A 26,936-nucleotide genomic window follows, 5' to 3' on the forward strand; every position below is an offset into this window, starting at 1 on the left:
TGAGCCGATGTCCTTTGGGGATATAGCACAACAATCGCGGTTGCCCGCCTACTGGGATATATTTGTAGTACAGGATGTCGTTTTGAACTGAATAACGATCGGCATCGAGGTTACCATCGTGAAGTTTTTGTATAAGGTCTCGAGTTTCGTCATCGGCTAACTGAGCTATTTGGGCCCAGTTTTTAGGTTTCTTAATTTGATTAATATGAACCACTGGGTTCCGACTAAGATAATCCGCGTGCGACATCATAACCCCTTTGCGATATTCGATCGAGAAATCAAAGTCCTGAAGGTATACCCACCAACGGGCAACGCGAGGCAGTAAGTCCTTTTTCCGCTCGGTAGACTTCAGAGCGTTACAATCAGTGACTACAACAAATTTCAAACCCACGAGATAGTGCCGGAAATTTTGTAAAGCCTTAACGACGGCGAGAGTTTCGAGCTCATAAGAATGATATCTGCTTTCAGCTCCTTGCGTAGACCTACTATAGTAAGCTACTACGTGCTTTGTCAAATCAGGGTAAATTTGTAAAAGAACCGCCCCATATCCTATGCTACTAGCATCGGTGTGGACTTGAGTGGGGAGCTCCCGATTAAAAATTGCAAGTACTGGCTCATTAGTTAGTTGTTTGATAATCTCTTGACGTATAGCTTCGCACTCTGCTGTCCAATCAAATTTGACATTCTTGCGGGTCAGATGAGCAATCGGGGCAGTTTTAGATGCATAATCTTTAATGTAGCGTCTAAAGTACCCTGCTAAGCCTAATAATTGCCGAACCTGTTTAACATTTTTTGGAGCCGTGGTCGAAGCCAAGGCTTCAACTTTTCTTGGGCTCGGCCTAACCTGACCCTGAGATATTAATTTACCCAAATATTCAACCTCAGTTGTGAGAAAAGAACATTTTCGTAAATTGATTGAAAAACCGGCACTAGTAAGAGTACCGAGAACCTTATCCAACAACTCTATTCCCTCAATCACAGAGTTACTCAAGAGGAGTAAGTACGTCATCAACGTAAACTAAAACGTTACCCTCATTGATGTGATCGCGCAAAGTATCGTTAATTATGCGCTGGTAGACTATAGGTGAATTAGCGAGACCATAAGGCATTTTGACGTATTCAAAGTGATCTTCAGGGGTTACGAAACCAGTAAGATGAATGCATTCTTCTTTGAGAGGAATTTGGTGAAAGCCTGTTGCCATGTCGAGGCTTGAGAAAAATCTGTAACCACCTAACCTGTCTATGTGATCGTCTATGAGTGGAAGAGGATATCGTTCCTTTACTGTGATACGATTCAATGCTCGAAAGTCTACGCAGAGCCTATCCGAGCCATCACGCTTTTTTACGAGTATTATTGGGCTCGCGTAGTCCGATTTTGAACGCCTAATAACGCCTTTGTCTAGCAAGTCTTGTGTTATTTCGCGAACCTTGAGCTTTTCTTGATAAGAGAGCTTGTACGGACGATACACCACCGGTGTGGACTTGGCAAGCCTTATTTCCATTTCACCTGTTTTGACAGTGGTCATAGCGGTACCCGATATTAAAAAGTTTGAGAACTTGTCGATAACAGTCATGAGGCTGGCCAAATCCTCATCCTGAAGTGGTGTATTTATTTTAGCCTGATCGCCTAACTCAACGGTATTGATGTGACTAGGAAAGGTGTTATTGTACGTAAGACAATGTTCATATTTTCTACGAGTAAATGTTATCCCGTCGCGATTCAGCACATCGGTACCGATTATAATGGGTGCGTACATATATTGCGATGGTACAACTAACAAATCTACTTCAATAGCGATGTTGCTAAACTCAACTGTCAGTGTGACACAGGACGTGCTAATAATTTCTTTATCGCTTAGCCCTAGCAGAGGTGTACGTTTAGGTTTAGGCTGGCAAGGTATATGCTTAACGGCATCGGAAGAAATCAAGGAAGTTTCAATGGCACCACTGTCAATGAGTACATCAACCGGTACTCCGTTTATAACGGCCGTAGTTACGTCCTTGCTTCTGGGACTACTCGACCGGCGAGAACAAAGATTCACGTTACGCTGATTACGCTGATCAGAAGATCGAGTTTTCGCAAAACATTTATCCTCCGTATGTCCCTGCTTCTTGCAAAATGTGCACAAATTACTAGGACCTGAACCGGAGCTTAGGCCTGAAGCTGAACCTGACTTTGGTTGCGTATCGGAAGCGTTGGTAGGTTTCTGACGTTTGCAATCGCGACTAATATGTCCCCGTTGATTACAATTAAAACATTTTTTTCCAGAGAACGGACTATCCCTTGTTTGAGGGCCCTTTCTTTGGCGACTTGTGTTATCTCGTTTTAAAAATTTAGGCTTAGTATAGATTGATAAAAATGAAATGATATTTTCGGGGTTAGATTTGCATTAGCCGCTGCTGCACGTACTTGAGGATTGTCTATGCCGCGAATTACAATTAAAATCCTCAACTCATCGCTTAGACCTTGAACAATCTTCAAACGCAATAATGTACGTCGCGCATATTCCGCATAAGTAGAATATTTGTCCGATGTAGAATTCATGGAGTCAAATAAAATGTTAGCGTGGTCAAGTTTATTAGGACACAAAGCTATAAACTCCCGTTTAAAATTTGACCACGTCCTATCATTCGTAACCCACTCATTTAACCAAACTTTCGCGTCACCTTTCAAGCAAGAGGCTACACGCGACAAACACTCGTGATCGTTCCAGTCATTTGCGGTTCTGGCGCGGTCTACTTCTTCACACCACGCTTCGATGTTATGCAACGAGGGATCAAAGTTTGACACATAGTAATGTTGTGATCTGACAGGTTGAACCGATTTAATAGCCTGCATCAACGCTTGTGCAAGAGTAGACGCCTCAGAACCGGGTTCGCGAGATTCTAAAGAATGTTGTCGAGGCGGAATGACCGAAAAATCTGGTAAAGGTGGCGTTCCAGGTGTAAGTACGCGTACAGCACGAGTTTGTTTCTCCGTATCGACGTGAACATGACGTGAATTGCGTCGCGGCTCGCCGCGTAAGCTACTTCGCGAACGATCGCGCCGTGGGATTCGTAAAACATTATGCGAATGACTACGTTTAGCCCTGCTATTAGAGCGAACTGCGGTTTTACTACGCGACCGACGCCTATTCCTACTGCGCGAGCGTTTCCTAATCCTACTTCGTGGACGGCGTTCTTCAGTACTCCACGAATCACTTCGATCTAGAACGCGAGAGCCATTCCGCGAATCACACCGCCGTCCTGCACTCGAGCTACGTCGCGATTCACCGTTACTAATGTCGCTAGATACACTCCGCGAATCACGCCTATTTCGAAAATGACGCCGTTTACGAACGCGCGACCTACCTCGAGTATGTGGTCTTTCACGGTTACGTGATCGTGATCTACTCCTACTATACACCATTATGCAATTTACTCACAAGTAAAATACACACAAAAGAATCAACAGCTAAGTAGCTAAGGTATATGCTAGCGATCAATAAGCAATCGTTGGTATTTAAAATGCAACGCAACACGTAACGGTTTTCTTAATTCAAAACTCAATCACGAAATCCACTTGTGTGAGCAAACTAGTTCTTTATCCCGTTTCTGATATAAGGATAAACAACAGGATTGCACTAAATAAAAAAATGATTTAATCTAGAAACCGTTTTATTTAAGTTTAAAGCAATTTAATTATCTAAGCAAGCATAAGCTAAACGCAAACAATGATTTATCAGAACAAGCTTAAAATCTACTAGCCTTAACTTTAACACGATTGCTTATTTATTCACTGCACTGCACTGAACACAAAAGTATGGCTCACGCGACCCTTCGACCACAGAGATTCAGGAGACGTCCGCTCGCTGCAAGCGCCACGAAGTCAATGCCGGACAGCCCGGGTGCCAGCTGCGCGCACGGCGCTATAGCTATGCAGCCAGGTATAGGCAGTGACGTCATTGACAATCAACTAAGGCGTCAACTGATTTGTTCTGCTTATAATATATTATGTTTTTTTATTCTCTTTATTTCTTTCAAATCTTATTTTTTTATTATTATTATTATTTGTATTTAGGACAACAGCCGTAAATATTCAACTTACATAGGTATTTTTACATAGTCTTAGGCCAATAACAGTTATCTGTTGAGTGAAAAGTATTATACACAATATGTTACAAAAAAAAATGTGTGAATATTTAAAATTACAGTGAAAAATAAATGTGCAAGCCACACATTTTTATTTACAGTTTCATGTCTGTCAAAGTTGACGTTCAAATTTATTGGATTTTTACTCATTTTAATCGTTCATTATCCTTTTGAATGTGTATACACTTCTAAAGTTTATGTATAAGTAACAGAAAATCATAAGACATATTTTCATTTTTATAATGGTTTTCATGAAGAAAGCGATGCAACTGTGTTGGGGAATTTTTACGGGATGAATAAATATCCGCGGCCTGAGGGGTGAATGGGATCAGGAATGGGGGGAATCGGGTCGCAAAGGGGGTGAATAGGTTTACGAAGGGGCTGATTAGGGTCGGAAGAGGGGTGAATTGGGATTTGTGGTCAATGCTTGTCACATTGTATAAAATATATATAACTTACTTAAAGTGGTATTTTTATGAATGACCTCTCTGTATATGGACGCAATTTATACGTCAATGTATTGCTTCGTAGTTAGACTAGATACAAGAAATTAACACTTAGAAATGTTAATCACACTTCTGTCTACCTCAACGTTTCTACTTAAGTCCGCAAAAATCACCCATGGTTGCTATAATATAGACGGATTACTTTAAAATAAAAATCATAACTATGAAACTATACAACTAGGGAAGAAATAAAATTATTTTATTGAATCATTTTTGATTTGTTCTTTTTCAAGTTTATATAAATAATAAATTTTCAATTCGCTCAAAGGTTGGAAGAGATCCCTTATAGGGATAAGTTCGCCTTTGTACATCATAACTTTACTGTATTTTTATGTCCTAACTTGTCTTATGTACAATAAAGTGTTCACATACATACATACATATATTGAAATAGATATCATACACGAAAGAAAAAACGACAAGGCCCACGGTGGCTGAGCCGGGAATCGAACCCGGGTCTTCAGCTTACGCAGCTAACGTTATTACCACTAGGCCACCAGGCCAGGTTAAAAAAAACCGGCCAAATGAGAATCTATTTTCGCACAATTGTTAAACTAAATTATTTTTACTAGCTACCTCCAAAATACCAAATAAAATTGGGCTACATAGTACATCGTTTTCTGAAGATTTTGGGTTCATGGGGTCGGAACGGGTATACCTAACGTAATTTATGGTGAATAGGGCCAAAACCGACTTTTGAACGTCGATAGCAATTTTTTTATATGTGCCATGCTAATTTTTTACACAAAAAATCTTCCGGCAGTGTGAACTTCGGTTTGTCTTTGAAAATATGTCGTTTTATTTAGTAATTTTCGCTCACCCTAACGTTGGAGTGAATAGGGTCGGGAAGGGGGTGAATAGGGAAAAGGGTTGACTCTTTCGGATTGCGAACAAAATATGACCTACAACGAGCAAATTATATTTATTTTAACAAAAAATAAGGATTTAATATGTTATGAGTGGTCGGTAATGAAATCTACATATATTATGATAACCCTTAACCAACCTTTATAGTTAGATGGTGCTCTGACGCGGTGAATAAGTAAGTATGGTCGTGGGCAGTGCGGATGTCAAAATATAAGTAAGCATAGTTTGTTGCTATTTTTCATGTTTAAATAAACTTCTAAACTAACGTAGTGGGTATTAAAGTAAAAGGTTCACAGTGAATATTAGGTTGCCAGAAATGTGTTCAGCTATACCATTGTATTGAATTTTGTATCATAAAGTCAAACTAGGTATTTACTACTAATGATTTACTCTGTGGGGTGTCTTTGATCACTTGCATGGGGTAACATTGACCATAATGACACATAGTTAATTATTGTCTGATTTTGTCACGGTACTTGTTGAGGCTGATAATTTGATCGCTTCTTGTGATAAATATTGAAATAATTGCAAATAAAGTTGGATGTCAGTTTATGTTTGATCACATCGTTTTTTTTTCTGCGTACATTATTTTATTTATTTATTCCTTATTGCACATAAAAAAATAAGTACAAATGGTGGACATAATACCTTAAGGCATTCTCTACCAGTCAACCACTGGGTTAAAAGAAACATTTCATACGTGCAGGCATCGTGACAGAAAACAATAATCCTGATATCACTTATTTTGTTACCTTTTTAGATTTTTAGCAGGAAAAGACTAAAAAAGTTGATGGTCCCATTTTTTTTCTTCCTTAGTTACGTTACGTTGACGAATTTTGGAATTTATACTTCTCTAACTCCTACATTTAATGGGTAAAAAGACCCATTAAATGTAGAAGCTAGAGAAGTTTAAATTCCCAAATTGGTCAATGTAACCCTAGTTTACGGTAGACACCGTCAACCTATTCTAATAATTCTCTTTTTATTTGAAAGAAAATTCGTTACGATAATATGCATATAAAATATGCAATCTAAGATAAAAAATACTTTTCATATAGTTACAAACTTAGTTCAGATTTTTTTTTGTACAACTTTTAAAAATTGTTTTACCTATCAAGTTCAAAATAATTTTCCTAGAAAGTCTTTTTTCTACTCCCGAACTACATATTATTCGTCATTTACAGGGTCGTGCATAGATCTTTAAAACCCTACATAAAAGTCTATTCCCCAAAGCCAGTGTCCGCCGGCTTTCCGCGCATGCGCGCAGTATCGAAAAAATTGAAAACGCATTGTTTGGCTCTGTAACCATGGCAACGCCTTATAACGATACGGCGCGCGTGCGCGGAAGGCTTTGGGCAGCTGAGCTGACAGTGCAAACCTTTGCGTCAAAATACAGGAAACAGTGTGAATTTCACGAAAGTTATTCAAGAAACCTATTAAAAACTAAGTGCATGGTCGTAAAAAAAGTATTGTATGCAACGGTGTTTAACTGAGTCAAAAAATACTCGTGGCGTCTTAATAACAATTTTCGGCTTCGCCTCAAATTGTTACCCACGCCACTCGTCTTTTTTGATCTCCTTTAAACGCCTGTTGCATAAAATACTATTTAAAGTTCTGCTTTTGAGATTTTTTCATATTTGAGAAAACAACCCTTATGGCCTGAAACAAGCCCCCCTAATAAAAATTCGTGTAAAATGCATATACTCATCCTTGACTTCCTTATGACTTAGATAATGTATTGAAAAAGGATGGATATATGCTAGTTATTTCTCTTTTTGGTAGGTGGTCCCTGGTTTTGTGTTAGCTAGGGATGTTACTTTGTCGATTCAATTATCGATAAAATATGCACTTACTTACCACCTTAAAAATAATATAAACGTTATATATATAAAAGTAACGAAAACATACAATATTGATATAAACATTTCATTTGGATTATTATGTGGCTTTTTGGCTATGAAAGTCATATATTCATACATTCTTGCCTTCTTGGCTAACCGTACCTACTGATTGCAAATAAATGGTTTGTTTATGTACTTACCTACATAAACGGTCACTTCTCTTCTCTTACCAAGTCCTAATATTACATTATCATACCTATATCTCTGATCATAGGTCTGTATGCCTCCCTTTTTCTGTAACGTGAATAAAAAGGACGGCATGTTGTCTATGACTATATTTCTATGATAGTGTAATATCGGCCTAAATAGTTTGTAAAAAATAGAAGATGGGAGATACGAGTATAATACAAATAAATACATTCTTCTCTTCTCCTTACGCAAAGACCTAAGTAATTTAATTCGTGTAGCATCCCTCTATTAATTTCTAGTCCACCACTCAAGAATCTACTTATACTTACCTCAATAATATTTTCTCTATCAAATAGAAAATAAAACAAAACGGCAGTGTAGGTACCAAAATTTATTATTTCAATAGTTTCACCTATTTTTAGTTTCTTTTTAATAATGTTTGAGAATTTCTGGAAAACTAAAAAATACTATAAGTTTAATTCACTAGAAATGTTACATTACGTTACGATTTACTCAGTCTGTGATACCTGATCATCATTAATCATTTTTATGTCCTTTTCAATGCAAGAATGTCAATAGAGTTAATGTCGGGACGTCGATAAAAATGACACATCACTAGTACAAAAACATAACCTAAAACCAGTTTGAAGAAACTTCAGAACAGAATTTAACATGGTAGTAGTTATTATATAAACTATGAAAAGATCGTATTTTATGCTTTGTTTAGATCCTACAAATAATAGTATCAATAACTGACCGAAATTCACTAATGAAACACAGCAGGTTCTTGGGAGTTTTCTTTTCTCCATGTACGTGAATTACAGTCCTTAATCACACAAGCCATAATCACACAAGGAACTTGAACACATCACAAATAAGAATTTAGCAGGATCATCAACTATCTATCAGGAATAAACACAATTAAATTAAAAATCGGCCAGACGACCGCCGAGATATTTGATCTAATATAATACGATTATGTACAATTGTCAAAGGTAGACACCTGGGGAGACATCTGGGGGCCTGCTCCATTTCAGCTTCTTGGCCTTCTTTTTGGTGGAGTCTTGGGAGTAAAGGAACCGCGAGCATCGCACCTTGAACTTCGTGTTTCCGGTCTTCTTCTTCGGAAATCTAAGAAATATATAAAGTTGAATTTGTAAAATAGCTAAATAACAAGAGAATCATAACAAAGAACAATAATCATTGATGGCGTTTTTAAGGTATGAATATTGATAGGTTATTATTGCAAGGTCGATAAAACACATCACATCACTATGCTAAAAAACATAACCTTTCCGAGTTTGAGAAATTTTCCAAAAAATATGCAAAAATCTATACAGAATTGAATAAGATTTGAATTGTATAAACTACTAATATGTACATTTATATTTCTGCCAGGTCGTATCAATAAATATTATCAAAAACTCAAGAAACTTACCGATGAAATGATATAATATAACTGTCGCGACGTTTCGCGAGTTACCTGGCAACACTACCAACTGAACGAAACAACCTCCATTCAAACCAGTAAAAACCTGTTTGTCACTTTATGGCGTGTTGAATTTAATTATGTAAATTAATATTCGAATCAGTGCTCATCAAGGGGAGCTGAGTCACCAAAGAAAGCTAAGTGGTGTTTTATATCTCTAGGTTAAAAGAGGAGTGGTTCTCCCAAACTTTCTTGTTCATTTCACTTATAACTTTAACTTCTCATGATGGACGATTATTGCTATACATTATTACAAGCTTTATGATAATGATGATGTTTCCGTTATGGATGATATATTGAAATGAGTGTGGCAGGGAGTTGTTACACGTTTATGCATATAAAGATCATGTAGTTAACATGATTGCATCACAAAATGGCGCATGTTGAATGCGGGAAAGAGCCAACGTGGCTGTAAGTCAGCGCGGCCCCAACGAGTTTGGGACCAGGCATCGGGTAGCCCTGATGCTGGTATGACCGCCACCGGGGGCTGGGGGTGCGGTCCAGCCTTAGTAATTGTGCTATCTATTTAATATGAGGAAAGTTATGAGTTTGGCTGGGGTTGGAGTCGCGCCCCAGGCCTTGGTAAACGCCAGTGAGTTTGTGAGACCTGGCCGCTGACACCTGAAGGCCATGGGTTCACGCATCCTCTGGGAGGACCCCCAAGATGGTGATCACTGTAAGGGCCCTCGGGCATGTGTACAGACTAGCGCTACTCTGAGAGGGTTGACGAACCTTCATACACATTTTGGGTCTAATAATGATATTTGTCAAGCGTTGGCCACTAGTGTGGAGCGTTGTGACACCATGTAAATGTATAGCTTTAAGTTTGTATATTGTGTCTAAGAAAATGTATGATTTGATAAAGATGGATTTGGTAATGTGCCAGATGAAAGAACTACCTGATTTCCCTATGGGTTTTTCATGTGTTGGTTAAATTCATGTTTATGAAAGTAATTACTGATATGATAATGTGGTTTATGAAACACCTATGATTTACCTAAAAGTGGCTTTGATAATGTGGTTACCACAGAGAGGTTCTGTGGCTTATGAAACATCTATGATGTAACTATAAGTGGCTTTGATAATATGTGTACGACAGAGGTGTTCTGTTGTTTATGAAATATCTCTAATAATCTGTAATGTGTTGATCTATGTGTGGTGTTAATGTACTTGCCTTAGTTGTGTTTATGAGAGACATGTTTGAGAAGTGTACTTTGTAAGAGAATGGTTACAAAGCTTTCATATTGAGTTTGGCTATTATATATGGAATTTTGTATCCTGAATATGCTGAATTAAGTTGATATATCTCAATACATTAGTTGAGATAATAGCAACTATAATGAAAGACAAATGTTGTTAGAAATTGACTTTGTTTACTGATTTACTGCATTATTTGTGTAGTACTTTGGTATGAATATTGATGCACCATAATGGTGACTGGAAAGTATCTTTGAGATACTTTACATATGTATTTAAGTACTACATTTATGTAGTTCAAAGGGAACTAACATGATGATGGTCATGATAATGATAATGGTCATGATAATGATAATGGTCATGATAATGATAATGGTCATGATAATGATAATGGTCATGATAATGATAATGGTCATGATAATGATAATGATGACGATGATGAAATAGTTGGAACTGTGATAACTTCAATAAGCAACTTGGAATTAATGATTTCAGTGAGATTTGAGAACATATAATGGAAAGAATATAATATGAGATTAACCTTGTAATAATACTTGCATAGAACTAAATGTGTGATATTATATAGAGATAATTTAGTGACTTTGTAAGTCATAGTTACCCCTTTTTAATACAGATCTTGAGATGCCAGTCATGCTGACCAGTGTGGAGACCACGAGGACAGCGGTTAGAGAAAGGCTCTAACAGTCATTCCATACATGCAGTGTAGCCACTGCTAACCAAAGGTATGAATCATTCCTTTGCTTGACTGACGTTTATACAGATTGAGTTATAATGATAGCAGTTATAGTGATAAACCTTTGGAGATGAATTCAGGCAATGTTTAATTCCCTTTGTTCCAAACTTATTCCCCAGAGTTTGAAACAAAATTGGTTGAGTTAGTCTGGGATATTTGGTAGTGGCTGGGGAGACGCTGCCAAAATCACAGAAAGAATAAAGTTAAAAGTACATTTCATTTGTTAAAATTCTATTATGGTATCTGAGAAATTGCATAAAGACGTCAGTTCATGGGATGTGTGATTCATATCATTTAAAATTATTTATTTGTGTTCTACATTCATCAATTTAACGAAAAATAGGTTTAACAGGTACTAGAAGAAGCTGATTTGAAATTATTAATGTCATCTAGCGTCGAGTAGAAGTGATAGCCACGAGATGGACACAGAAATTGGCAGCATAGCATTTACGTTATGTGTGTTATAATAAAGATATATTGCTCTTTTATTTAAGCATGAATGTACGAATTGTATACTTATTTTATTGTGATTTCCCTTCATACCAATTATGTGTAGAAATATTGATAAAGAATGTTTGTTTGTTGTTCGACAAAGTGAGGTTGACAATTGGTGCAAGTTTACGAAGTTTGATAAGTACAAGTTTACGAAGTTTGTAGAGCTCAAGTTTACGAGGTTTGTTAGTACTTACAACATTTTATTTTCAAATGCTTATTATAAATTAATAAATATGTTAAACATTAACAAAATTAATACACAAATAATTGCTTTCTGTAATTATTGTTTCTTAAAACATAAATGAAAAATCGATGTGATCGATAAACACGCATAAAAAGCAGTCGATTTCGGAACGTCTATGTCTTTGACATATGACATTAAAGGATTGAAAATATTGTTACCGGCGAAATATGTATATAAATAAAAGTGAAATTACTTGTTGATTACCTGAAAATATGACGGGGAGTCCGTTTCTACACAGGGAGGTAGTACCAGGATAAATCTACGCTAATTCTAGCCACTGTGGTCCCAATGCAGACATTCGGTTTTATGGCTCATTGGGAAGCAGGCACAGCAAAGAGGTTTGGGGTTTAATCCCTAACAAGGACGCCCTTGTGGCGATATGAACGCCCTTGGGGCAAAATGTTGAAAGACTCGGTGAGTGTTGTAAAAGCTTTTAACTACTTTAAAGTCAGGGGATATGAATGATAAAGGTGTTTTGTACATGTTCAGTTTTGCATCTTTTGGCAAATGATAAATAATGAAATTCCACGCAAATTTGTATTGTACGAATGTGTTCATCTCAAAATATCTTTACGCATTGAGTATAAGTACTCATCATTACAGTGTTATTATGAATCGCTCTGTTTGACATCACATAAAATTGAAATATTGATATGATTCATCATTTGCAATTTCATCACATAAAAATTCTCTTTATCGTTTCTTAGTAGAAACCCATACTTTGAAGATTAACTACGAAATAACCACATAATTGACGTCGTTAAAATACTTCTTATTGGAATCAACCATTTTATGCCAATATTAACAAAGCCGGCTTGCCCAAGTATCCACATTTGTTAGTAATATAGAGAAATTGACCACTGACACCAAGTTATTATGTGCACAAATACCATGAGTTAAAAAACAAATCAGAACAAAGCGTCATCATTTCATCAAAAATTACACACCATACACCGGTTAAATACTGAACTTTATCAGTATTTTAAAATTGTAAACAAACAAGTACCAATGAAATTTCTAAAGTGACTACCTACCTCACAGCTCGGAGGTGAAGAAGTACTAGCTGAATTTGAAAATGCCTTAATTCTACAATTTAATATAAAGGTGTCTAACATACAATTAAGTAAACTACGGGTTAATAAGCGAAGCAAATTATCTGAGTTTATACTCCACAAGTTTAAGTGAAATGTATTGGACTGGTACCCCTTGATGGGACCAGTTTCATTCTTGTATAAGTCAGTGGGACTGATGTGATGTTGATAAATTAATATACTTAAAGGAGGTATGGAGGACCTCAGTACTAAATTGAACTTCTTCAGTTTTGTTAATTTTCATGTGACCTCGAAAGGAGAGAGAGAGGATTCTCTTGCTGTTATAACAATATCAAGTTGTTTTCTAAGTTCTTGTGTAGATTTAAACTTACTTAGTTTCACTTCATATATTATATATTCTGGAAACTTTCTATGAGTATGAACCTCAAGTGATGATGATCAATATTTTCCCCTAATGACTGTCAAGAATATGAGAGGTTATTGGATCTCATTTATGGTCTTGCGCCAATCTTCAAACCTTTCACTCTGTATAGAGTGGCATAATGGATATTAACCACTTGCTTGGGTTTTCAGACCTATTTTTGAGTATATCGACAGCAATATGATAACTAAGGTTGGTTATCTATACTTCATCACCTATTAAAATTTAGGCTTTTTTTAAAGAGGCCTTATGACACCAAAAAGTGAAAATATAAAATATCAACTTAAATGGAAAGCAAGAAAATTTATTTACACTTTGTGAAAAGGATTATTACAGCCTGCCTGTGTGGTGACGGGTTAAGAATTTCACCACCCCCTTTCTTCCCGTGGGTGTCGTAGAAGGCGACTATGGGATATGGGTTAAATTGTGGTGTAGGCGAGAGGTTGGCAACCTGTCACTGCAATGCCACAGTTTTATTTTCTTTTAACCCCTTATTTGCCAAGAGTGGCCCTGAAGCTTTAGTAGTTTCATGTGCTCTGCCTACCCCTTTATGGGATACAGGCGTGATTGTATGTATGTATGTATTATTACAGCGATTTTGCCTTATCTATGAGGTCATGAAAAACCGTATAAGAAATTAACAAACAGCTGCTATATTTGTGTTAAAGGAAGACATAGAGAAAAGAATATAATCAAAATGTCAAATGCGTTCATTACAATACTACAGGGAAAATTAACAAGGCCTCGTGTCCGAAGCTATGACTTTCAAATAGTAAATAAAACCTGTCAACACCTTACACATACACAGAGAAGGAACCACTGTTTTACAAACAGCTGCATTGTCTGCTATAAAAAGGAATGGAATTGTCAAGAAATAAATGTCACTTATTGAGGGACAGTAGTTCTCAAAGAAGTTATATGACACAAAGAATTGAAAATAAATTATATTTAAGCACAGAACAGAAAATTGGCCTATTTATTTTCATATTTGAAACTGAGCAACAAAAGGAAATTAAAAGTAAACTGATTAGAATTTGCTTGAAAATATAGGTATTAAGATTATTGTTTACCAATATGGTACCAGCAATTACACCAAGTGTATCATGTCCCAGAGAAGATCTGCTTACATATGTGAGCAATTACAATAAAAGGATAACTTTAGTAGATGATAACCCTTTGTCAGATCGTATTGACATACTTATAGGAAGAGATTATTATTATTATTTGCATCTCCGTTTAAAATTCTCAGGTCTTTCGAGCCCGCTCATTTATTATTATTATTATTCTTTATGAATACTGAGAAACAGAATTTTCAGAAAATCTATATTAGGCTAGATCTTATCAGGAAAACCTGATCATAAAGACAAAATGACCTGATGGTTTTAACTTACTTTCGGACTCTGTATGAGAATAAATTGACAAAACCTGACCCTACTTTAGATGTAGGAAATGTAAAAGTTGTGTGAGAACTAGAATCCATTATTATCACAGATACTTCTAGCACGGATAGAGACGAAGAAGCTATTAATAATTAATGAGACCACTACTATTATTAACAACCGTTATACGGTTGGCTAGCTGTGTAATGAGTACCCTACGGGTCTACATGCAATAGAGAGTCGCACTGCTCATTTATGAACAAATCCCACAAGACCGATTAAATAAAGAGATCATAGAGTTTGTCCCTAATCACAGCCAGGTAGACCATTCAGTATATTTTGGCCCACCATGGAATTTCATTGAGGGGAAAGGACATGAGAACTGTACAACGTTTCAGCAGAGGGTAGAGAAGATAAAAGCTTGATTGAGTCTATAATTATCATGGCCCTCAGATGCTAAAAGATCTCATCCAACTCGTGGTCAAGTTCAGATGTCATAGAATAACAAATAGCTGATATAGAGAAAGCTTTATAAGAGATGTGACTAGATTTTATAGTTAGTGAACATAAACAAAACGGATTCTATGGATACGAATCCTATGGATCTGGAAAATCATTCCAGAAATAGACAATAAAGGCACAGTAAAAACTTTAGGATTGGTTTGCGATATGTGCAAAGATACTTAAATCAAGAACAAATCCAACAAAAAATACTTTCATCAAAAGAGAAATACTAAATACCATAGCTTACATCTATGATCCGTGTGGGCTTGCAGCGCCTATCTTTTAACCAGCTAAATTGCTCTTACAATCTTCATGGATAAAAAATATTAGATGGAACTCTACCTTATTAAAAGAAATTGTAACATACTGGAAAACTATATAACTGTGTAGAGGTAGTAAAAGAAATATGTAGGTATACTTACCTAGAACTATATCCAGTGAAGAAACTTGTCAAATATATGGCTTCATAGATGCATTAGTCAATGCATATTCTGCTATAGTGCATAGAGATACTAACTATAATGTATACAGCAAAGGCATTAACTGAAATAGACTGACTCTCATAAAAAATCAAGAATGATTTAAAAATAGTCCGTTTAGAACTATGAGGCACCTCAATAGAAAATAGATTAATATAATATGTAAAAAGATATCTCCCAATAAAAGGTGACTAAGCAAACATTAGAGTGTGACAGTCAGATTGTTATAGGTGGCAGTCAAACAAGTTACTTGTACTATTTGTATCAAAAGGGATAGAAGAAATGTAAAAGAACAAAAACTTGGATCTACGTTATGTACCCTCCAAATTGAGTCCGGCTGATGTGGCAAAAGGACCGTTAAATGACATAGAAAAGTTACATTTTTGGTTACTTAAATTGTCCCTGAAGTTCTTGTTATCTAAATGTTTGAGCAATCAGATGATTGACAATTCTTTTTCTGGCGCGGGAGGGTCTCTCGAATTGTGAGAGGTTAAGAATAAACAAGTGAGAGTTCAAGTTAAGGTGGCACCACGTGTTGTGTTGGTGACATAGTATGTACAAATTAAGAAAAAATCAAGAGAACAGAGAGACTCAGAAAGTTGATCGTATATCAAAATTAATTACAGAAATAAATGGGCAATGTAGAGTGGCCAAAGTAAAGTAGGTAATACTATATTTATAGGATATATAGCACATTTGTGTCCTTGAGATAAGAGAATCAATGGTGTCTGTGGATCCTGCAAAAGATATATTAAATGATAAACATCTTATGAGGAAGAAGTGATGGATCTTGATATAGAAGTAGATATACCGGTTCAAAGAGAAGATGTGAAACATAATGGAAAATAGATCAAAGGAAGAGATAGTGGATAATAACATACTAAGTACTCAGAGATAAAATAAGGTGGATATAGGCTTAAGTAGAAGGCATCAATGAAACAGAAATCATGTATACCTCTGAAAATATGTCAGAGTGATTTGCACAAGATGGCATAGAGTCAGTGACGCCTAGAGATGAGAGACAAAAGAGAGCAACAGCGGTCCAAGCAATTGGAGAAGATCAAAGAGTGGTCCCGCCACTTGTTGCTTACACTAACTCCTTTTCATTAAACTTTCGTCGTCGGGTGTGTCGCGACGTTTCGCGAGTTACCTGGCAACACTACCAACTGAACGAAACAACCTCCATTCAAACCAGTAAAAACCTGTTTGTCACTTTATGGCGTGTTGAATTTAATTATGTAAATTAATATTCGAATCAGTGCTCATCAAGGGGAGCTGAGTCACCAAAGAAAGCTAAGTGGTGTTTTATATCTCTAGGTTAAAAGAGGAGTGGTTCTCCCAAACTTTCTTGTTCATTTCACTTATAACTTTAACTTCTCATGATGGACGATTATTGCTATACATTATTACAAGCTTTATGATAATGATGATGTTTCCGTTATGGATGATATATTGAAATGAGTGTGGCAGGGAGTTGTTACACGTTTATGCATATAAAGATCATGTAGTTAACATGATTGCATCACAAAATGGCGCATGTTGAATGCGGGAAAGAGCCAACGTGGCTGTAAGTCAGCGCGGCCCCAACGAGTTTGGGACCAGGCATCGGGTAGCCCTGATGCTGGTATGACCGCCACCGGGGGCTGGGGTGCGGTCCAGCCTTAGTAATTGTGCTATCTATTTAATATGAGGAAAGTTATGAGTTTGGCTGGGGTTGGAGTCGCGCCCCAGGCCTTGGTAAACGCCAGTGAGTTTGTGAGACCTGGCCGCTGACACCTGAAGGCCATGGGTTCACGCATCCTCTGGGAGGACCCCCCAAGATGGTGATCACTGTAAGGGCCCTCGGGCATGTGTACAGACTAGCGCTACTCTGAGAGGGTTGACGAACCTTCATACACATTTTGGGTCTAATAATGATATTTGTCAAGCGTTGGCCACTAGTGTGGAGCGTTGTGACACCATGTAAATGTATAGCTTTAAGTTTGTATATTGTGTCTAAGAAAATGTATGATTTGATAAAGATGGATTTGGTAATGTGCCAGATGAAAGAACTACCTGATTTCCCTATGGGTTTTTCATGTGTTGGTTAAATTCATGTTTATGAAAGTAATTACTGATATGATAATGTGGTTTATGAAACACCTATGATTTACCTAAAAGTGGCTTTGATAATGTGGTTACCACAGAGAGGTTCTGTGGCTTATGAAACATCTATGATGTAACTATAAGTGGCTTTGATAATATGTGTACGACAGAGGTGTTCTGTTGTTTATGAAATATCTCTAATAATCTGTAATGTGTTGATCTATGTGTGGTGTTAATGTACTTGCCTTAGTTGTGTTTATGAGAGACATGTTTGAGAAGTGTACTTTGTAAGAGAATGGTTACAAAGCTTTCATATTGAGTTTGGCTATTATATATGGAATTTTGTATCCTGAATATGCTGAATTAAGTTGATATATCTCAATACATTAGTTGAGATAATAGCAACTATAATGAAAGACAAATGTTGTTAGAAATTGACTTTGTTTACTGATTTACTGCATTATTTGTGTAGTACTTTGGTATGAATATTGATGCACCATAATGGTGACTGGAAAGTATCTTTGAGATACTTTACATATGTATTTAAGTACTACATTTATGTAGTTCAAAGGGAACTAACATGATGATGGTCATGATAATGATAATGGTCATGATAATGATAATGGTCATGATAATGATAATGGTCATGATAATGATAATGGTCATGATAATGATAATGGTCATGATAATGATAATGATGACGATGATGAAATAGTTGGAACTGTGATAACTTCAATAAGCAACTTGGAATTAATGATTTCAGTGAGATTTGAGAACATATAATGGAAAGAATATAATATGAGATTAACCTTGTAATAATACTTGCATAGAACTAAATGTGTGATATTATATAGAGATAATTTAGTGACTTTGTAAGTCATAGTTACCCCTTTTTAATACAGATCTTGAGATGCCAGTCATGCTGACCAGTGTGGAGACCACGAGGACAGCGGTTAGAGAAAGGCTCTAACAGTCATTCCATACATGCAGTGTAGCCACTGCTAACCAAAGGTATGAATCATTCCTTTGCTTGACTGACGTTTATACAGATTGAGTTATAATGATAGCAGTTATAGTGATAAACCTTTGGAGATGAATTCAGGCAATGTTTAATTCCCTTTGTTCCAAACTTATTCCCCAGAGTTTGAAACAATAACCTCTTGCGTGTTTTCTTTTCTTCCTGAATGTGATTTGCAACACTTGATCACACAAGCCATAGTCAGAAATGAAACTTGGAACTATCACAAATATACACTGGGGTATTTTTTCCACGATCTATCAGAAATCCTCACAAAATAAATAAATATCGTCAAGACGACCATTGAAGTCGCGCTAAAAACTCGAACCAATATAATACGACTATGTACAGTTGTCAAAGATGGAGACCGAGTGTGAAATGACAAACGTATATTTAATTTTGTCGTATAATAAATGGACCCCAGGTCCGTTTTGACATCAGCATTTAGGGACAACCTTCGAGAAAACGAAAGAAGTTGTGGAATATTGTCTCATTCGCTCATATAAAAAAGGTAATAGTGTGGTGTGAGTAAGATACATGTCACCGAGCTCTTATTTTAGCATGGCTTCCATGCTTTAGTTATACTTCCGTGGCCTGAAATACGGCATACGGCAGTGATATTGACATTGACATATGCTTTTTCGTATTTTGATGGTATTTTGACTGCACTGTATTTTTTGCCATGCTAATTTGAACCTTATCTCTGAGCGATGTTTTTTAATTTTCAGTTACATCACAGATGTTTATGACATGACATCTAGGTATTTAGCCATTTAAAAGAAACTACAAGGGGCTTTACAGACGTAGCGACTGCAACTGGTACAGGGCCCAAGCCATAATTTAAAATTATATTGTGATTTTTATATGTATTTGTGGTTTATTTAATACTAAGTATGAGTTTCAACATTTTCAACTCAAGGAACTGAAATTAAGAGAAGGGACTCGGAAATTGGGTAAGATCAAGAGTCTGATGCAGATGGCGATGGCAGTATTGGATAAGATAAGATATGCGTCGATATTCCCTGTCTTTCTTTGTGTCTCTGACATGACTGCTGCTAGCTGTACTCTATTCATTAGGTTTTTATTTTATACACATACTTTATTTTTATATCAAAATAAATGATAAATTGATAAAAAATTGGTTGTCTGTAAAGTCGGTTTACGGACGGTAGTTTAACGTGATAACGTCAAACATTACAGTAGTATAGACAGGGGCGGTCAGAGTATAGCAAAAGGGGCCCGATTCTGGGACTTTTTTCACGTTTTTTTATTTATTTATTTATGTGGTAATATAATTATGTACATGTTAAATTGACATAAATAAAAGCAAACACACTTAAAAGTTAAACTATGGTTATTACATTAATCACCTAAGGAGTGTAGAGTCTATGAACCTTAAGAGTTTTCTGTAAAACACACCAACACTATCAGAAAATATGTGTCAATATCGTCTGTCTCCAACATGATGCGGTTAAGAGCAGCTCGGGCTCGAGCGGTGCGCCGGCCGCCGCGAACAGGCGCCGCCGCCGCCGCGCCGGCACCGCGCCCGGCATGCCAACCACCACATTCGCTCTTGGCACTTGCAGCCCCATTCTCTCAAGCACGGATGCGTCATCTACTCTATGGTGAAACAGTTGGCGGTAATGCATAATATGCAGCAGTTTCCGTCTGGTTTCTAGAGTTTGAAGACCAACCATTCCTGTTACGAATAGAGATGGATACATATATGGGTAATATCCGTACAGTCGTTTGTAAATGTGCCTACAGAACTTCCTCTGCACTCTTTCTAGCATAGTGTTTTGTTCTTATTAGAAAGAATGCATTAAAATAAGCATCTTTTATAAATTAAAGTTTTTTTAAAACCTACTAATTTAGGAGTTAGAGTGGTGCAAAGTTGCAAAATTTTCCCGTAGCATTACTAAGGCGCCAGAGACAGAAAGCGATATCGACGGAGCCCCGCTTATTACAGAAACTGCACAGAATAGGAGCCTTCGGCCGTTTGAAGATACCTAACGAACCTAACTTATACCTATATAAAAGTCGTCATTTTGTATCCTAGACCGTTTGCGAGTGACGCGTTAATTTTATTAAAGTGCTAGTGCCATTTACTAATCTTAGAACCCTAATATTCGCAGCTGTGGTGCTTTACTCAGGCCACACGCTACAACCATACCGACTTTTGTGTCAAAATGACAGTCAGCAATGTCAGATTCCACATTGGTCATTAATTTTGGAATCAGCACCCCTAAAACCTATTTTACGACACCCATGATGACTTTTGTGTCAAAGTGACAGTCAGCAATGTCAGATTCCACATTGTTCATTAATTTTGGAATCAGCACCCTCTAAAACCCATTTTACGACACCCGTGACGACTTTTGTGTCAAAGTGACAGTCAGCAATGTCAGATTCCAAATTGGTTATTAATTTTGGAATCAGCACCCCCTAAAACCTATTTTACGACACCCATGACGACTTTTGTGTCAAAGTGACAGTCAGCAATGTCAGATTCCACATTGTTCATTAATTTTGGAATCAGCACTCCCTAAAACCTATTTTACGACACCCATGACGACTTTTGTGTCAAAGTGGCAGTCAGCAATGTCAGATTCCAAATTGGTCATTAATTTTGTAATCAGCACCCCCTAAAACCTATTTTACGACACCCATGACGACTTTTGTGTCAAAGTGACAGTCAGCAATGTCAGATTCCACATTGTTCATTAATTTTGGAATCAGCACTCCCTAAAACCTATTTTACGACACCCATGACGACTTTTGTGTCAAAGTGACAGTCAGCAATGTCAGATTCCAAATTGGTCATTAATTTTGGAATCAGCACCCCCTAAAACCTATTTTACGACACTCATGACGACTTTTGTGTCAAAGTGACAGTCAGCAATGTCAGATTCCACATTGTTCATTAATTTTGGAATCAGCACTCCCTAAAACTTATTTTACGACACCCATGATGACTTTTGTGTCAAAGTGACAGTCAGCAATCTGAGGTACTACATATTTGTAATCTGAAAGTAATCAAGTCAATAATTTCAGTTATTTTGAATCGACTATGATTCCGAATTATTGGTAATAGTAATTATTGTATAGATGATTAGTGATTCCTTTATATGTAATGGTAATTTTCCGTTTCACTTGATTACATTACAAGTAATCTGACACCCAGTAGTGGATTACAAAGTAAAATCAAGTAATCGTGTAATCCGGAATCGATTACGATTTGCCCATCTCTGCGGCGCTGCTGCAAGTTTTGAGACAGAAGTATATGCTAGAAAGAGATGCAGATATTTGCCACTCACTCTTACCTATAGTTGCGTCTCAAAACTTGCAGCAATAACTTGCTGGTCTAAACTCAGCTTAACGAGAACAACACACGGGCGCGCCATCTGTCCCAGCTGTGGTGCTTTACTTAGGCCACACGCTATAACCATACCGAGCGCATCGATCAGCCGCTTAGTTCCAACGCGCGCCAATAGATGGCACAAAAACTATATTGCGAAACGGGACAATGACGTCATCTTTTTCGTGCATGCTGCCCGTAGTAACGAGTTATTAGACGTTATCACGTCAAAAACCTAACGACCAAAAAGAATAAAGTACCTATCTGTTAGTCTTTAATACACCCCGCATATACGTAATGCACAGCACAGGCCTCCGAAGACCGGCAGGGCAATCATGGTCGCGCGATAAATGGTATAACATAGGGCCGTCCCTATCGCACTTACAAATAGTGTGATAGGGCTGATGTTTTATCATTTATCACGCGACCATAATAATTGTCTGCCTGGAGGTATCGGCCTTTAGCCCTTCACACACGTCTTTGAATAATGTTTGCGGGGATAGGCAGGCTGACGATTTTTAATCTAAGTATAGAAAAGTAACGCAAAATGTAGTGCAAAGTAATTTGAAATACACCTAGATAAACAATCAATTGAATAAGGAACGTTATCTACATATTTAGGTAAATTAAATTCACATGAGACATGAACAGAGAAGGAAAGCTAGATGATGCGTATTTTTTCTCTGTCTTCTTGTATGCTACCTTTTTTACAGTTTTAATTTCTCAAAGGAGGTCAGTAGTTGACTACAAACTCAAAATAACACTCTTGAAAAAAATTAAGGGTCACTGACCTTTCACAGTAAATTGAGGTAGTGTGAGTGAAGGGTGTTTGTGTGTGTAATGGGGTAATTTGACAGATTCTGAAAATTCTCCCTGCTCTACCCCCTCTTAAAGCCTGACCAGAACTATATGACTATTGTCAAGAGGCTGTTATTCTGATGTATGCGGTGACAGTAGGGAACTGTAGTTAAAATAAAATATTTTATACAATGCACGAAACAAAGCATCAGATAATTATAAGAAAAACATGGACAGAAGACATTTTTAAATCCAATTTCTATTTATTAAGTCAGGTAGAAATAAATAAAGCAACTGGAAAGGTTGTCTGGTAGAGATCGCTCTTTAGCGATAAGACCGCCTGTTGTCTGCCTCTATTTATAATCATTTATTTTGTCTCCACTGTATCTTTTGCTGAGGTGTGCCAATAAAAAGTATTCTATCTATCTATCTGAGTTGACCGTGACGTAACTCAATTCGATTTCATATTAATTCCATATTAACAAGTCGTTAAAATTCGTTTTGACAGTTCTTAAAAAGAAGCTGATTTGACTAGGAGGCAAATAGCCTGTTGAGTATAGTATGAAGAAAATATTTGGTCGTTTATGTGCATAATATGAAGAATTATTATATTATTTGGCCTGTGTGGTGATGGGTAAAGAATTTCACCACCCCCTTCCTTCCCGTGGGTGTCGTAGAAGGCGACTATGGGATGGGATATGGGTTAAATTGTGGCGTAGGCGAGAGGCTGGCAACCTGTCACTGCAATGTCACAGTTTAGTTTTCTTTCAACCCCTTATTTGCCAAGAGTGGCACTGAAGCTTTAGTAGTTTCATGTGTTCTGCCTACCCCTTTATGGGATACAGGCGTGATTTTATGTATGTATGTATTATGTATATGTATTTTAAATATTTGTAATGTACATAATTGCCACCTTTTATTTTATCTATGAACATACTGTACAAATCTGACAGGCTCATGTAAATATTTAAGAAACGAAATAATGTATATAGATTATAACTGCCAACTAGTATTCTAAAATGCAATAATGTATTTTAAATTTTTAAAGGCCCCTGATTATGGATACAACGGTAATAGTACATTACGATACAAGTGCGGGAAACAGGGAATTCGAAATGAGTGGCGATAAATTAGAATTCGACCGAAGGGAGTGTTTTAAATCGACACGAGTTACGAATTTCCTTTTCGCACGTGTATAGTATGACGTTTTTCAGTACAGATGGCACTCCGAAGTTTCGACCTTACAGGAAATTAACGATACACGTGCGAAAATGAAATTCGTAATGTACCATTATAATTTTATCAAATAAGTAAATTAAAATTATGTAGACTTTAAATGAGAGCTTCGCAGTCGTTATTTTACTTATCTTTGGTTTAACCTCGTAAGGCCACTAATTTCTTTTTTTTTTTTTTTTTTAGAACCTTATTTCGTCTGATTCAGACGATAAGGCCATTAATGTTGATGATATTCATATTGAATTAGTTAATTAACTTAATAATGTTTTAAATGCATTCAGCTATTTTAATGTATGAGGCCTTATGGTACCCCCACTTTGACTGTTGTAATAGCACATTGTGCAATTAGGGGAGGAAGTTGAATATTACTAGCGAGAGTGTGTTAAATCGCGACGGCTTGCCGGAGCGATTTAAAGACTCGAGTTTGTAATATTCATACTCCCCGAGTTACACACAATGTTTTTCATCACACTCGCAATGTAAAAAATATATAAATATATGTAAAAAAAAGTTAAGTACGGTACAAGAAATTTCATTATTCCCTTGGGAGAACGATTTTTCAATAACTCACGCTCCGCCTGCGTGCAATAGCACATTTAAAGTGCGGGTGTGATGAAAAATGTTTTATATCATAATGTGGGACGTAACAGAACTCTATAAATTCGATCATGTTATCCTGTCGCATTATGTTATGTAATACTAGCTTTTACCCGCGGCTTCGCTCGTGTTAGAAAGAGAAAAAAAGTAGCCTATGTCACTCTCCATCCCTTCAACTATCTCCAACAAAAAAATCACGTCGATTCGTCGCTCCGTTTTGCCGTGAAAGACGGACAAACAAACAGACACACACACTTTCCCATTTATAATACACTAGCTTTTGCCCGCGGCTTCGCTCGCGTTAGAAAGAGACAAAAAGTAGCCTATGTCACTTTCCATCCCTTCAACTATCTCCACTTAAGAAATCACATCAATTCGTCGCTCCGTTTTTCTGTGAAAGACGGACAAACAGACACACACTTTCCCATTTATAATATTAGTATGGATTTAATAAGAGGCAAAATGGAAGCACTGTTAGATTTGAAGGTTGAATGTTGATTTGTTACAATGATATTTGTTTAAATATATGTTTATATTATAATTTAACATGAGTATTGCTAAATTATTGTTTCATTTACTGCTCCACTACCCTTTTAGTTTTTTTGTTTCCAGATAAACGGTGTACAGCGTCTTGAATGTGTATGGTGGTCACCATTTGTGCGTCCTTCGGTTGTATTGTCCTGCATCAGAAAAATAAAATGCATAAAAATACTTTAAGAATGTATACAGAATCCTTGTTATTAGATATTAATTATTACTTCATGTTCATACACATTTTACACTGACAAAATCAATCCCGAGTCTCCTCAGCCAAAATTGTGATATGATTCCGAGAGGTATTTATTATATTCTATTCTCTAAGTGCTCAGTAAAAATACTAGCGACATCTAGTGGACAGTAGCGTAACAAAACTAAAAGAAAATGTTTAATGCTACTACCCGCTAGAGCTCGCTAGTAAATAATGTACGGCTATGAAGTTATGCGACCGTATTTAAGTGGTCATGACATAAATACTCGCATCCGGGCCAGGCCACTGTTTTTTTTAAGGAGCAACTGTCATGTCATTTCTATATAATTTCTATGATCTGATTTCTGCCTGTCAGTGTCACATCTCCCAAACGAATTGTTTTTGCTAAATATATAAAACAGTTCCGCTAAGTTGTTCATTTTTAATTGAATAGTGCAATTACTCTTTTCACAAGTTCTAACTCGTAATGACGTCAACGGAGTTTACGGACTTGCGTTCGTGCGGTTGTTGCTTGCTGCGCGCTTCACAAGTATCCGACTCACGTATATTCGGCGATATCAACACGAAGATACACTGGATTATGCTGAAAGAATGCTTCAATATACAAGTAATTATATTTTTCTTAAGGCACCTCCTCATTTGACACATATGAAAACGTATGGACAAGATTGTTTGTCTCTTTTGTTAGGTGTTTAAATATATAAAAGGAAGTTAGATTCGGAGTGCGGGACGGGAGCTGTCAGTTTAAAATTTTCTCGGCCCAAATTCTTATTTAATTTATTGTAGTGATTTTTATCTGAAAATATTACTTTATTTGTTTATTTATTTAATCTATATATATATATTTCAGCTTGTTAGGGACATTACGTTCCCATACGGCCGGCAGAGTGATGGGTTCTTCTAACCCATCGCCCGAGCCGGCCCTTAATCCTGTGATGGACTCGCCGCAAAGTCCCCCGGAGATGGACCGTCAGTCAACGATCTCTCCTGATATAGACGAAGAGTTTGTTCTAGCTAGACCAACCCTTAAACGAGCTGCAAAAAAATTAAAAGAAATGCCGTCTGACATTCCAAAAAAAACAAAAATCACACAGTCAAATAATCACGCATCAGCATCGCCTCCCATCGGGAGACAATGTTACACCAACTCAGACATTGGACCGTATGTAATTCACGTACAACTAAAACCAGTCGGTTCCTCCGATAACGTTTCCCTACAGCTACACCCGGTGAAATTCGGTCAATATTTGTGCTCAAATAATATTAAAGGTCTACACGAAGGGGGAATTCGCAAGATAGGTAGAAATCGTATAAGCCTCGATTTTACTAATGGTGTTGTTCGACAATTAATGGACTGTATGGGGGCGAAAAGGGGAAAACGATAGAGTGGAATTTAGGGTCGAGTCAGCAAGGAAGTTGGTATGGAGTGAAGATGATAAATGTGATGTTAGACGACTAAGTGTGAAATAAGTGTAAGCGAAGTTTACCTTACAGTCCGGGAATGTGAGGACTGAGTCGTTGGTCGCGCTGTAGGCCCGCTGGCGGTGA

The sequence above is a fragment of the Leguminivora glycinivorella genome, chromosome 26 (genome assembly GCF_023078275.1).
Source record: "Leguminivora glycinivorella isolate SPB_JAAS2020 chromosome 26, LegGlyc_1.1, whole genome shotgun sequence".
Classification (NCBI taxonomy): domain Eukaryota; kingdom Metazoa; phylum Arthropoda; class Insecta; order Lepidoptera; family Tortricidae; genus Leguminivora; species Leguminivora glycinivorella.